A 13527-nucleotide genomic window follows, 5' to 3' on the forward strand; every position below is an offset into this window, starting at 1 on the left:
GTTTTTTAGTTTTTTAGTTTTTTAGTTTTTTAGTTTTTTAGTTTTTTAGTTTTTTAGTTTTTTAGTTTTTTAGTTTTTTAGTTTTTTAGTTTTTTAGTTTTTTAGTTTTTTAGTTTTTTAGTTTTTTAGTTTTTTAGTTTTTTAGTTTTTTAGTTTTTTAGTTTTTTAGTTTTTTAGTTGTTTAGTTTTTAGTTTTTAGTTTTTAGTTTTTAGTTTTTAGTTTTTAGTTTTTAGTTTTTAGTTTTTAGTTTTTAGTTTTTAGTTTTTAGTTTTTAGTTTTTAGTTTTTAGTTTTTAGTTTTTAGTTTTTAGTTTTTAGTTTTTAGTTTTTAGTTTTTAGTTTTTAGTTTTTAGTTTTTAGTTTTTAGTTTTTAGTTTTTAGTTTTTAGTTTTTAGTTTTTAGTTTTTAGTTTTTAGTTTTTAGTTTTTAGTTTTTAGTTTTTAGTTTTTAGTTTTTAGTTTTTAGTTTTTAGTTTTTAATTCTTAGTTTTTAGTTTTTAGTTTTTAGTTTTTAGTTTTTAGTTTTTAGTTTTTAGTTTTTAGTTTTTAGTTTTTAGTTTTTAGTTTTTAGTTTTTAGTTTTTAGTTTTTAGTTTTTAGTTTTTAGTTTTTAGTTTTTAGTTTTTAGTTTTTAGTTTTTAGTTTTTAGTTTTTAGTTTTTAGTTTTTAGTTTTTAGTTTTTAGTTTTTAGTTTTTAGTTTTTAGTTTTTAGTTTTTAGTTTTTAGTTTTTAGTTTTTAGTTTTTAGTTTTTAGTTTTTAGTTTTTAGTTTTTAGTTTTTAGTTTTTAGTTTTTAGTTTTTAGTTTTTAGTTTTTAGTTTTTAGTTTTTAGTTTTTAGTTTTTAGTTTTTAGTTTTTAGTTTTTAGTTTTTAGTTTTTAGTTTTTAGTTTTTAGTTTTTAGTTTTTAGTTTTTAGTTTTTAGTTTTTAATTAATAGTTTTTAGTTTTAAGTTTTTAATTTTTAATTTTAAGTTTTTAGTTTTTAGTTTTTAGTTTTTAGTTTTTAGTTTTTAGTTTTTAGTTTTTAGTTTTTAGTTTTTAGTTTTTAGTTTTTAGTTTTTAGTTTTTAGTTTTTAGTTTTTAGTTTTTAGTTTTTAGTTTTTAGTTTTTAGTTTTTAGTTTTTAGTTTTTAGTTTTTAGTTTTTAGTTTTTAGTTTTTAGTTTTTAGTTTTTAGTTTTTAGTTTTTAGTTTTTAGTTTTTAGTTTTTAGTTTTTAGTTTTTAGTTTTTAGTTTTTAGTTTTTAGTTTTTAGTTTTTAGTTTTTAGTTTTTAGTTTTTAGTTTTTAGTTTTTAGTTTTTAGTTTTTAGTTTTTAGTTTTTAGTTTTTAGTTTTTAGTTTTTAGTTTTTAGTTTTTAGTTTTTAGTTTTTAGTTTTTAGTTTTTAGTTTTTAGTTTTTAGTTTTTAGTTTTTAGTTTTTAGTTTTTAGTTTTTAGTTTTTAGTTTTTAGTTTTTAGTTTTAATTAGAGCTCTTCGGCTCTAAAAGCTCTTCGACTCTAAGAGCTGTTCGGCTCTAAGAGCTCTTCGGCTCTTAGGGCTCTTCGGTTCTAAGAAATCTTCGACACTAAGGCTCTTCGGCTCTAAGAGCTCTTCTGCTCTAAGAGCTCATCTGCTCTAAGAGCTCATCTGCTCTAAGAGCTCATCTGCTCTAAGAGCTCATCTGCTCTAAGAGCTCTTTGGCTCTAACAGCTCTTCGGCTCTAAGAGCTCTTCGGCTCTAAGAGCTCTTCGGCTCTAAGAGCTCTTCGGCTCTAAGGGCTCTTCGGTTGTAAGAGACATTCAGCTCTAAGAGGTCTTCGGCTCTAAAAGCTATTCAGCTTCAAGGTCTTTTCGGCTCTAAGACTCATCGGCTCTAAGAGGTGTTTTCGGTTCTAAGAGCTCTTTGGCTTTAAAAGCTCTTCGGTTCTAAGAGCTCTTCGGCTCTAAGAGTTCTTCGGCTCTAAAAGCCCTTGGACTCTAAAAGCTCTTCGGCTTCAAGGTCTTTCCCGTTCTAAGAGCTCTTCGGCTCTAAGAACTTTTCGGCTCTTAGAGTTCTTCGGCTCTAAGAGCTCTTCGGCTCTAAGGACTCTTCATCTGTAAGAGCTCTTTTGCTTTAAAGGTCTTTTCGACCCTAAGTGCTCTTCGGCTCTAAGAGCTATTCGGCTTCAAGGTCTTTTCGGTTCTAAGAGCTCTACGGCTCTAAGAGCTCTTCGGCTCTAAGAGCTCTTCGGCTCTAAGAGCTCTTCGGCTCTAAGAGCTCTTCGGCTCTAAGAGCTCTTCGGCTCTAAGAGCTCTTCGGCTCTAAGAGCTCTTCGGCTAAGAGCTCTTCGGCTCTAAGAGCTCTTCGACTCTAAGAGCTCTTCGGCTCTAAGAGCTCTTCGGCTCTAAGAGCTCTTCGGCTCTAAGAGCTCTTCGGCTCTAAGAGCACTTCGGCTCTAGGAGCACTTCGGCTCTAGGAGCTCTTCGGCTCTAAGAGCACTTCGGTTTTAAGAGCACTTCGGTTTTAAGAGCTCTTCGGATCTAAGAGCTTTTCGGTTCTTAGAGCTCTTCGGCTCTAAGAGCTCTTCGGCTCTAAGAGCTCTTCGGCTCTAAGAGCTCTTCGGCTCTAAGAGCTCTTCGGCTCTAAGAGCTCTTCGGCTTTAAGAGCTCTTCGGGTCTAAGAGCTTTTCGGTTCTTAGAGCTCATCGGCTCTAAGAGCACTTCGGCTCTAAGAACTTTTCGGCTTCAAGAGCTCTTCGGGTCTAAGAGCTTTTCGGTTCTTAGAGCTCATCGGCTCTAAGAGCTCTTCGGCTCTAAGAGATATTCGGCTCTAAGAGCTCTTCGGCTCTAAGAGCTATTCGGCTTCAAGGTCTTTTCGGCTTTAAGTGCTCTTCGGCTCTAAAACCTATTTGGCTCTAAAAGTTCTTCGGCTCTTAGGGCTCTTCGGTTCCAAGAAATCTTGGGCTCTAAGGCTCTTCGGCTTCAAGATCTTTTCGGCTCAAAGTGCTCTTTGGTTCTAAAAGCTATTTGGCTCTAAGAGCTCTTCAGCTCTAAGAGCTCTTCGGCTCTAAGGACTCTTCATCTGTATGTGCTCTTTTGTTCTAAAGGCTCTTTTGCTCTAAGAGCTATTTGGCTCTAACAGTTCTTCGGCTCTTAGAGCTCTTCGGCTCTAAGAGCTCTTTCGCTCTAAGAGCTCTTTCGCTCTAAGAGCTCTTTGGCTGTAAGAGCTCTTCGGCTCTAAGAGCTCTTCGGTTCTAAGAGCACTTCGGCTCTAAGAGCACTTCGGCTCTAAGAGTTCTTCGGCTCTAAGAGCTTTTCGGTTCTTAGAGCTCTTCGGCTCTAATAGTTCTTCGGCTCTAAGAGATCTTCGGCTCTAAGAGCTCTTCGGCTCTAAGAGTTCTTCGGGTCTAAGAGCTTTTCGGTTCTTAGAGCTCTTCGGCTCTAAGAGCTCTTCGGCTCTAAGAGCTCTTCGGCTTTAAGAGATGTTCGGCTCAAAGAGATATTCGGCTCTTAGAGCTCTTCGGCTCTAAGAACTCTTCGGCTCTAAGAGATTTCCGGCTTTTAGAGATCTTCGGCTCTAAGGATTCTTTATCTGTAAGAGCTCTTTTGCTTTAAAGGTCTTTTCGACTCTAAGTGCTCTTCGGCTCTAAGAGCTATTCGGCTTCAAGGTCTTTTCGGCTGTAAGTGCCCTTCGGCTCTAAGAGCTCTTCGGCTCTAAGAGCTCTTCGGCTCTAAGAGCTCTTTGGCTCTAAGAGCTCTTTGTCTCTAAGAGCTCTTCGGCTCTAAGAGCACTTCGGCTCTAAGAGCACTTCGGCTTTAAGAGCTCTTCGGGTTTAAGAGCTTTTCGGTTCTTAGAGCTCTTCGGCTCTAAGAGCTCTTCGGCTCTAAGAGCTCTTCGGCTCTAAGAGCTCTTCGGCTCTAAGAGCTCTTCGGCTCTAAGAGCTCTTCGGCTCTAAGAGATCTTCGGCTCTAAGAGCACTTCGGCTCTAAGAGCTCTTCGGCTTCAAGGTCTTTTCGATTCTAAGAACTCTTCAGCTCTAAGAGCTATTCGGCTCTAAGGGTTCTTTGGCTGTGAAGGCCTAGCGGATACCGCGTTTACTTATTTTTGATCATGAACAACAACGTGTTGATGATTCACAGCAGTGTATGGTTATGTTTACAAATAATAAATGAGATGTTTTGCGTTGATATATAACAATGGATGAAATATGGATCTATCACTTAACTCCGGAAACAAAACGGTCATTACTGTGGTCATTTAGTCATTTTGAGTTAAAAGACAAATCCTTCTACGAGCAAGGCATCGAGAAGTAAAATAAGCGTTGAAATGATTGTATTGCTTTTAAAGGAGATTACATTGATGGATAAAATCGATTTTTGACAAAAGAATTATTTTTTGGTTAGTACACGGAGTCCACGATCAAAACCGCAGTTAATTTTCCGGATTGATGTAATTTGCTTTAAACAACCTAGTTTTTTCGGCATCTTAACACCTGTTTGTTTATATTATCATTTTGATGTTTAATAGTAAACGACAGCATCTCGGCATGCCTGGCACCTAAAGAACACCGTTTTATACATCGTAAAACCCTGTGTGTTGAAAGAATAGTGCCGCCTTAATGGCTGTTCGCTCATATTGAAGTCAATTCCCTACACATGTCCAGTTGATACAATAATTTCCGCAGATCGTTAGTTTGAGCCCCGTCTTATCGCTCGGTAGCTTAGTGGCTAAAGTCAACTCTCTACTATTAAAACTATGTTCCATTAAACTTTAAGACCATTATTCGATTTCGCGCAGATCACTGAAAGAGGTCATCTCCGGCAAAGATCGCATTATAGTAATTAATGAATCGGCACATCCTTCTCGGTTTTGCGGAAAAGGGGGTCCCCCATCAAGCAAACGCGCAATGAGTGAAACCGACACAGAGTTGGAGAGTCAGACAGACAGATGAACCGGGCGAGTGCAATCAAACAGAGCAACAGCAGCAGTACCAGCAGCAGCAGTACAAAAACTTGCCACAAACCAAACGTAATTAAAAAGTCTATTAAATAGGAAAAGATACTGCGATGGGTAAACCGTAACGCGTTTCGTCGGACCCGCCGGTAGGAACCAGTAGGATGCGAGATGCACATTCCAATCTCCCGGGAGATTATGACTCCTGCGGGAGATGACTGCGGACGATGATGAGCCCCGGTTTGATGGCGATCGGGGTGATCGTGGAGTAAATAAATTACGATATTGAGAGCATTGATTGGAGGTGCTTTGGCCGCGGCCATTGGTGTAGAGTGTAAGTGAGTGAAATGAAAAATCCCACACTGCCGGGGATCGATAGAATTTTGCCCACCATCGGAACTACGGCGGCCAGGTTCGGTTCGGCTCTGTAGTTGTTTTCCCCGGTACCAGGGGCCAAGTTAATAGGCCAAGTTGGATTAAATTATTACCACCCACCTGGCAAGCAAATGGACCTTGTGCGATGTTTGACTAGTGGCAGTGGCAGTGCGGACCTGAACCGCGGCGGATGGAAACGTTGGTGCCGACCTCCCGATCGGTGAAGGATGACCACGATCAAGTGAGGGCCGTATCGCGGTGGTAACGGAACATGGCCGCGCTTCGAGGTTTCGGAAAACAACGCGTACCGTAGAAAAACAACATTCGTTCGGTCAATCGAGAAAATCGATTAAAATCCGATGGAAATAAGCCTATCGATAGCCGGAAAAAAGAGGGAAACGTACGGCACAAGTTTTAATGAGTAAGAATGTTAAATTGGCCCATCGTTGAAGGCCAGCCAATGAAAAATTTGAAGGCTATAAGCCCCACTATAATCCAGTATCATTCTACGACCAACCGGATGGCCGATGCATTCTGGGCCGTTACTTTGTTACAAGGGTCTCCGATCCACCCATCTCTCCGCCATCTCCGAGAGCAGCCAAAAGATTGATAAAGAGCAGACCGCGTGCGCACACACACACACATTTTTTCCCCGCAGAAAAGCTAATTTTCTCTATCCCCGCCTTTGTTGTTTGTGGTTTGCTTTGGAGGTCGAATTTGCGGTTGTGCTATTTTTTTATATTATTTGTTTTTCTTTTCCGTTGTTTACCTCTTTCTCACTACTTTAAACACAAATAACGCGGGTTCGTGCAGAACCGAGGCACCGTATGAAGCTGCAGTGCGGGTGCGTAATTGGGTATCCGAAGATTTATTGGCCTATCGTGCGCGGTGTCGTCGTGGACGGAACACCGAAGAGCAAAACAAAACGGTTATTCGACTCTATTAGACCAAATGAGATTCCTTTCACGCTCCCCCTATGGTCTCATCCCTCCTCCATCCATAAGACCCGAAATCATCACCCACAAGCCATCCAGCCAACCAGCCAGCAGCCGGGGATGATTAAATATGTATTTATCTAAACGAGATGGTTTCGCTTGTTCCTAAAATCATCATCGTTTTGTTCCGTTGTTTTCTGTTTATCTACTACTACTACTACTACTGCTCACGATGATATAGAGGAAAGCATAATGAATAGACACGACAAGATGAGCGCACATATGCAAATAGGGCTCATTTTTCGAGCTGGGAAATTTGGACTCTGAAGAAGACCTATCATCAGTGGTTTAGAGTTGGTGATCGATTATAAGCCAGAGGGTCATCCTTGTGCTACGTAGCCACTAGCATTGGGTTGATCGGCTTTGCCTGAAATGGCGCACACCTCGTAAGAACTACGGGTGAGTAATGTCAGAGACATAACTGGCAAACGTGAGTACGAAAATAAAAACAATCTGACACACTTCCTTGTAACTATTCACTTCTTCCAAAGGATTAGTACTGAGTGCACTCACCATAGTTTGAGTAAGATTCTGCAGATGAAAAAGATATCCTGTTGCTAGATGCTGCGCTCGAGACTAAAAAGACGAACGCGAGCGTACTTTGGAAGCGTGTTTGGCTATGCAGATTTGGTTGGACCTTTGGTGTCGGTTGGTGTTGACGAAATTTTGATCTATTATTACACTATTGGAGAAGCCAAGTGAAAGAAAAACTAACAGAAAAGATGAATTTTTGTAAAAAGATACGCTCAGAGACAGGACTCGAACCTGCGTTCTTATGCATTCCGTGCATACGCGCTACCATTTCGCCACTCTGAATCTTGTTTTAGTCACTCTAAAACGCCAGTCAGACACAATAGCGCGTACATCGAACATGGTCTACATCCTGGCCGTCACCCGACCGATATCTTATATCCAAACATCTTCTCTGTCCATCAAACACTAGAAAAGGTGAACAAGCGATTATAAATACACTCTCCTACTCAATGCTTGATCGGAGAAATAGGTATAAAGCGAGAGGACTAGTGTTTGGTGGACAGAGAAGATGTTTGGATGTAAGGTATCGGTCGGGTGTCGGCCAGGATGTAGACCATGTTCGATGTACGTTGCTACTATGTCTGTTTCGAGTTTTAGTGTGGCTAAAGCAAGATCAGAGTGGCGAAATGGTAGCGCGTATGCACGGAATGCATAAGAACGCAGGTTCGAGTCCTGTCTCTGAGCGTATCTTTTTACAAAAATTCATCTTTTCTGTTAGTTTTTCTTTCACTTGGCTTCTCCAATATATATTTCCGCTCAGTCATTGCAAAAACTGAACTTAGTCATGGCGGCTTTACGTCAAACTAAAATTAATAAATCGTATTATTACCCGCCAGGGAACAGAATGAGTATCTTAGAATGTAGTCAAGCCAGCAGGAGTGTTTCGCAGTGTGTTTGCGAATCGATTCAATTGAAGATTGCATCGATTTTTGTTCGGAATTTGCTTATAATATGATGTGACATTACATCCAATGGTTCTATATTTGTGAGTCTGTGTAACTCATTTGTACTAAACCAGGGTGAACGCTTCAAAATCATTTTCAGAATTTTATTCTGAATCCTTTAAAGCGTTTTCTTCCTGGTGGAACAACAACTTGACCAAATTGGTACCGCATAAAGCATGGCTGGTCTGAAAATTTGTTAAAAATTAACAATTTGTTTTTAGACAGAGCTTAGAATTTCTGTTTATAAGAGGATATAAACATTTAATATATTTATTACACTTTGCCTGGATTCCTTCAATGTGATCCTTGAAAGTGAGTTTTTTGTCATACGTTAAACCTAAGTATTTAGCTTGATCAGACCATGACCATTCCAAGCCACTCAATTTGAGAATGTGATTATTGTTTGGTTTAAGAAAAGAAGCTCTTGGATTATGAGGAAAAATAATTAATTGCGATTTTACTGCATTTGGTTTAATTTTCCATTTTGACAGATAATCACTGAAAATATTTAAACTTCTTTGTAGGCGACTGCAGATCACTCTTAGATTTCTACCTGTGGCTAACAGACTTGTGTCGTCACAAAATAGCGATTTCTGACAACCAACGGGTAGATTTGGAAGATCAGAAGTGAAAATATTATACAAGATTGGAGCTACGCTCGAACCCTGCGGAACACCGGCTCGTACGGGTAGCAATTCGGATTTACAATTCTGATAGCTAACCTGAAGAGTACGATCAGTTAAATAATTTTGAATCATTTTGATCAAATAACTGGAAATCAGACATTTTTGCTATTAAACCTTTGTGCCAAACACTGTCGAATGCTTTTTCTATGTCTAGAAGAGCAACTCCAGTGGATAACCCAGAAGATTTATTTGATTTTATCATGTTCGTTACTCTGACGAGTTGATGAGTAGTTGAATGTTCATGACGAAATCCAAACTGCTCTGGTAAAAAATTGAATTCTCATCTATATGAGATATTCTCAACAAGATAATTTTTTCAAAAAGTTTACTGATAGAAGAAAGTAAGCTAATTGGTCGATAACTTGATGTTTCTGCTGGGTTTTTATCAGGTTTGAGGATAGGAATTACTTTAGCGTTTTTCCAGCTTTTTGGGAAGTAAGCTAATAAAAAACACTTGCTGAAATTTTTTTTAGGTCTTAAGGCAAGATTTTTAATAAGACTATTAAAAATTCCATCATTACCAGGAGCCTTCATGTTTCTAAGTTTACTAATAATTGGTTTAATTTCATCAAAATTCGTCTCAATAATGTCATCCTGTGATAATACTTGGGTTGAAATATGATCATATTTCAGTGAGACTTCATTTTCAATAAGACTCACAACGTTCAAATTAAAATTGTGGACACTCTCGAACTGCTGAGCAAGTTTCGGAGCTTTTTCACTATTTGTAAGAAGTATTTGATTTCCTTCCTTGAGAGCAGGAATTGGTTTCTGAGGTTTCTTAAGAACCTTAGAAAGTTTCCAGAAAGGTTTAGAATATGGTTTAATTCGTTCAACTTCTTTAGCGAAATTTTCATTTCGCAAAAGTGTAAATCTATGTTTAATTTCTTTTTGGTAAATTCTTCACTATGTTTTTCATAGCAGGATCACGAGAACGTTGATATTGTCGTCGACGAACATTCTTCAACCGAATGAGCAGTTGAAAATTGTCATCGATGATAGGAGAATTTAATTTAGTTTGAGCTTTGGGAACTGAAAGATTTCTAGCTTCGATAATGTAATGATTCAAATTATCTATTGCTGTGTCGATGTCCGCAGAATTTTCTAAAATAGTTTCATTATCCACATGATTTTCAATGTGAGATCTGTAATCCAACCAATTAGCTCTATGATAGTTGAATATAGAACTAATTGTAATAATTAAAGCTTCGTTGGAAAGTCTGAATGTTACCGGAAGATGATCTGAGTCAAAGTCAGCATGTGTAATCGGTTCACTACAAATATGACTTTAATCTGCTAGAACCAAATCAATTGTAGAGGGGTTTTCCACGGAAGAGAAACAAGTCGGATTGCTGGGGTAAAGAACTGTAAAGTAACCTGTTGATTATGAAGTATTTTTCCATTATAGATATTTTGCCTACAATTCCATTGAACATGCTTAGCATTTAAATCCCCTATTACAAAAAAAATCGGTCGATATCTTGTGAGTTTTTGTAAATCGCCTTTAAAGAAATTGAATTGTTCACCAGTGCATTGAATGCTCCAGCGATGAAATAAATTCCATGAATGGTTTCAATTTCGATTCCCAACATATCAATACGTTTAGTATTGAAAGAAGGTGAAATTCGATGTTTAATTTGCCGTTGGATACAAATGGCAACTCTATTCTATTCCAGTAAACCTGTCAAATCGATGAACCAGCGATGATCTTGTAGGTAGATCATTTTATTTTCAGTTATATTGCCTAAATCGACTTCGTTTAAAGAAGCGTATGGCATTGAAGGAATATTGGTAGGTAGATTTCTACCTGTTACACTAGTGTAACTGCCATTAGAAGAAGATGATTTGGCCGTTCTACCTATCAATAAATTGTTTTCGTTAGAAGACGAATTGGAAGGCGTACCTGTTTTATGTTTTAAATTCGAAGTCCCTTAGAAGAATTAGGCGTGGCATTTGTAACGGTTTTTTGATTTTCAGGTATGTTCTGTAAATTTAAGGTCGTTGATTTGACTTATTGTCTAAGTGAACGAGCGTTTAAAAATTTTCCCTGACAGGACATTTCAAATAATTGGATTTATGATTTCCATCGCAATTTGAAAATGAAAATTTATCAGTGGTTTCATTCATTGAACAAACGTCTTTCAAATTGCGTTAAGTTTGCAATACGATTATGCCGTTTATAATGTTCCCAATGAATTTTAATGTGAGAAATGAAACGTACTTTTTCTAAAGTTTTCAAAATGTTTACATCACTTCGATTGAAGTGTATTAGGTAAAGTTCATGGGAAATTCCAGAGCGTGGTTTAGAAGTACCATTCGCTCTTTTTTCATAAGTATTACTTGGGAAGGGGCAAAACCAAGCAATTCTTTTAGTTCATTTTTAATGTCATCAGTTATTTGATCATTTTATAATCCTTTCAAGACAGCCTTGAAGGGTTTGTCTGATTTTATATCATATGAATAAAATTTATGAAGTTTCTCGGACAAATATCGAACAAGACGTTCGTAATCTTCCAATCCATCAACCAACACTCAACATTCTCCTCTTCGTCCGATTTGAAATGAGACTTTTACTTCCGGGAGAAAAGTAGAAAGCTCAGTACGGAATGCTTTGAAGTCGGAAATCATCACCGTCACTGGTGGCATAGATTGATGTTTCTTCCCAGAACGACAAGCGTATATTTTGGGAATTTTTGAAGAATTTTCTTCTATGTCGCTACAATCGGATTCAGGAAGAATCTCGTAAATATTGTTAGACGGCATAGAATCAACGGAGGGGAAATCCGTCCGTTGTCTTTTATTTTTACATTCAGATTCTATAAGATCGTGAATGTTATAAGAAAAATGTTGAATAACGGATTGTGATTTATTCCGTATTGAATTATTTTTAGCCTTAGGCTTGTTGCCTTTCCGGTTGGACGCAGGCATTTTTGAAATGAATGAAATTTTAAATTTTAAATAAAAATGGTAGTCTTCATAAAGACTGATTAGTTCGAAAAATAGTTCTTTGAATAGCTAGCCTTAAAAAAGACTGATTAATTTCTTAGTCACTCTAATATCACTCTTTGTATAGCCTTGAGAAAGGCTGACCAATTGTTAGTCTTTAAAAAGACTGTTAGTGATTCAGGTAGCCTTGGAAAAGGCTGAAGCCTTGAATCAATGAAACTCTAGGTACCCAGAAAAAAATTTCCAGGAGCCAAGCAGGTAATTTATAGTACGATGATGAAATTACCTCCTGTCGCATTTTTCGAGAAACAGTCCGATTTTCGCGAAGTTAACAAGTCTGCGGGTATTTGTATTGCTAAGATAAAGATTTGTTTTTATGTCGATTTAACAACGTTATGGTCTGCTTAAAAATCTCAAAGCTTCAGTGTTATTGGTAGCATCGTTATGGCCTGGAAGGATTCTTAGTGTCAGTAGAATCGGAGTACTAGCCATGCAATGATTCTGTACGCTATGAATCGGCTGCGAAGTCTGTTGAAACAGAAAGGCCAAATTCCACAAAAGGAATGTAATGTCAAGACATTGCTTTGGTATCATCATCATCACTATGCATCTGGTACAGAATACACCACTAAACTATAAATACTATTCATAACATACGCGAGCAACTTGTAAAATGTAAAAGCAAGAGGCGTCTCTTAAAAATTTACGGGTTGGACATTGCTTATGTGGTATATCAAAAGGGACAGTTCGTTGTAAGTAAAAACTAAAGAATGAGGAATAGATATTCGCTTGTGTTTTTCAAAACAATGAAATAACGATAAACTTTTGAATGGGGATTTTTTATTAAACTTATTTCGAGTCATCGATACAATAGAAGAATTCGGTGCACGTCGAGCAAATCTGTCAATAACTTCATCAATAAAACCGCTTCGACGTTGCAACTAAGACAGCAATTCGTTTTCAACTGCCATAAGCATAAGTCACTGAAGCCTCTCCTGAAGGTGTGCATATATGTTCTCTCGGAGCCAAATGTGATAGAGAGAAAATCTTCTTGAATCTGTGCACGAAAAAAAAAACGCAAATCGAGATGCAGTTATTTCCTTCACTTTAACTGATTGTGCAGTGCTCATGAGAATGTCCAGTAATTCTACAACGGTTTCTTGTTTTGACTCACATTCTTCGTACACGATATTAAATTTTTTAGGTAAAACACACACTTCACTATACAAATGTTCACACCTCTGTTTCGGCGTCTTGCTGAATGATTTTTGACATTCCAATATAAGGTGCAGGTTAAACACAATTTAGTAAACATTTTCGAACGTTTGCATCAAATGGATTCAAATATTCTGGAGAGACTTTCAATCTCTTGGTTATGATAAGCATGGGTGGCAAGAAAAGAAATTTAATTTTAATTTGAAGAGTTACAAAATGATAAATAAAAATGCACGTCCCCTAAGCGATATATTATTTTGGTCTAAACTTTCTTTACAAGCTTGAATCGTTCCGCAATTTATGGCAGTTACCTGCTTCGCATAACACGTGGAGGCACGAGAAAAAAAATTTATATCATCTCTCGATCTGGATTAGATTTCATCGACTTGCCAACCAAACCAAACCAAACACGGCACGGAACGGTTGGGGATGAGCGGAGCTAAAATTAATTACCGGTTGGATTTCAGGGCTCCGAGTGAAAAATGTTAAGCCAGCAGAAATTTTGAGTTATGGCCAGTGTTTTCCTAATAAATAAGTATGTATGTTCATTGTTACCCAACCAGCCTGTGCCTGTGAGTTCGAAATCGATTTTTGCGCTGTCGTCATCACCGACCGCGACCGTATCGCGGATTGTCCCATCTGAGGAATGTCGACTGAACAGAGGTCTGACCTCGGTAGAATCAGCTCGTGTACCTGCTGCTGTAACTCCGGCTGCTGCTTGCAACACGCTTCGGACCTTCTTACGACCGCTGCCGGTCGTGAGCTCGAAACTAATTATCGAACCACAAAATCAGAACCAACCCCCCCTCGGTACTCGGTACGGGGTTGTGTTGGTATCGTAGAGCTGGCAGATAGTTCTAGTGAACAGTTCCGAAGTGCTCTTGGCGAGGGGAGAATTCTTGGATACAAAATATCAATCGGGCCGT

General features: G+C 37.9%; 1 protein-coding gene across 1 annotated transcript in view; it reads right to left on the bottom strand.

Moving 5' to 3' along the window:
• The window catches only part of LOC131432501 (tetratricopeptide repeat protein 28), a 463091-nt gene that overhangs the window by 153836 nt on the left and 295728 nt on the right, over positions 1-13527 (bottom strand). The window lies entirely within an intron of this gene.

The sequence above is a fragment of the Malaya genurostris genome, chromosome 2 (assembly GCF_030247185.1).
Source record: "Malaya genurostris strain Urasoe2022 chromosome 2, Malgen_1.1, whole genome shotgun sequence".
In the NCBI taxonomy this organism is placed as follows: Eukaryota; Metazoa; Arthropoda; class Insecta; order Diptera; family Culicidae; genus Malaya; species Malaya genurostris.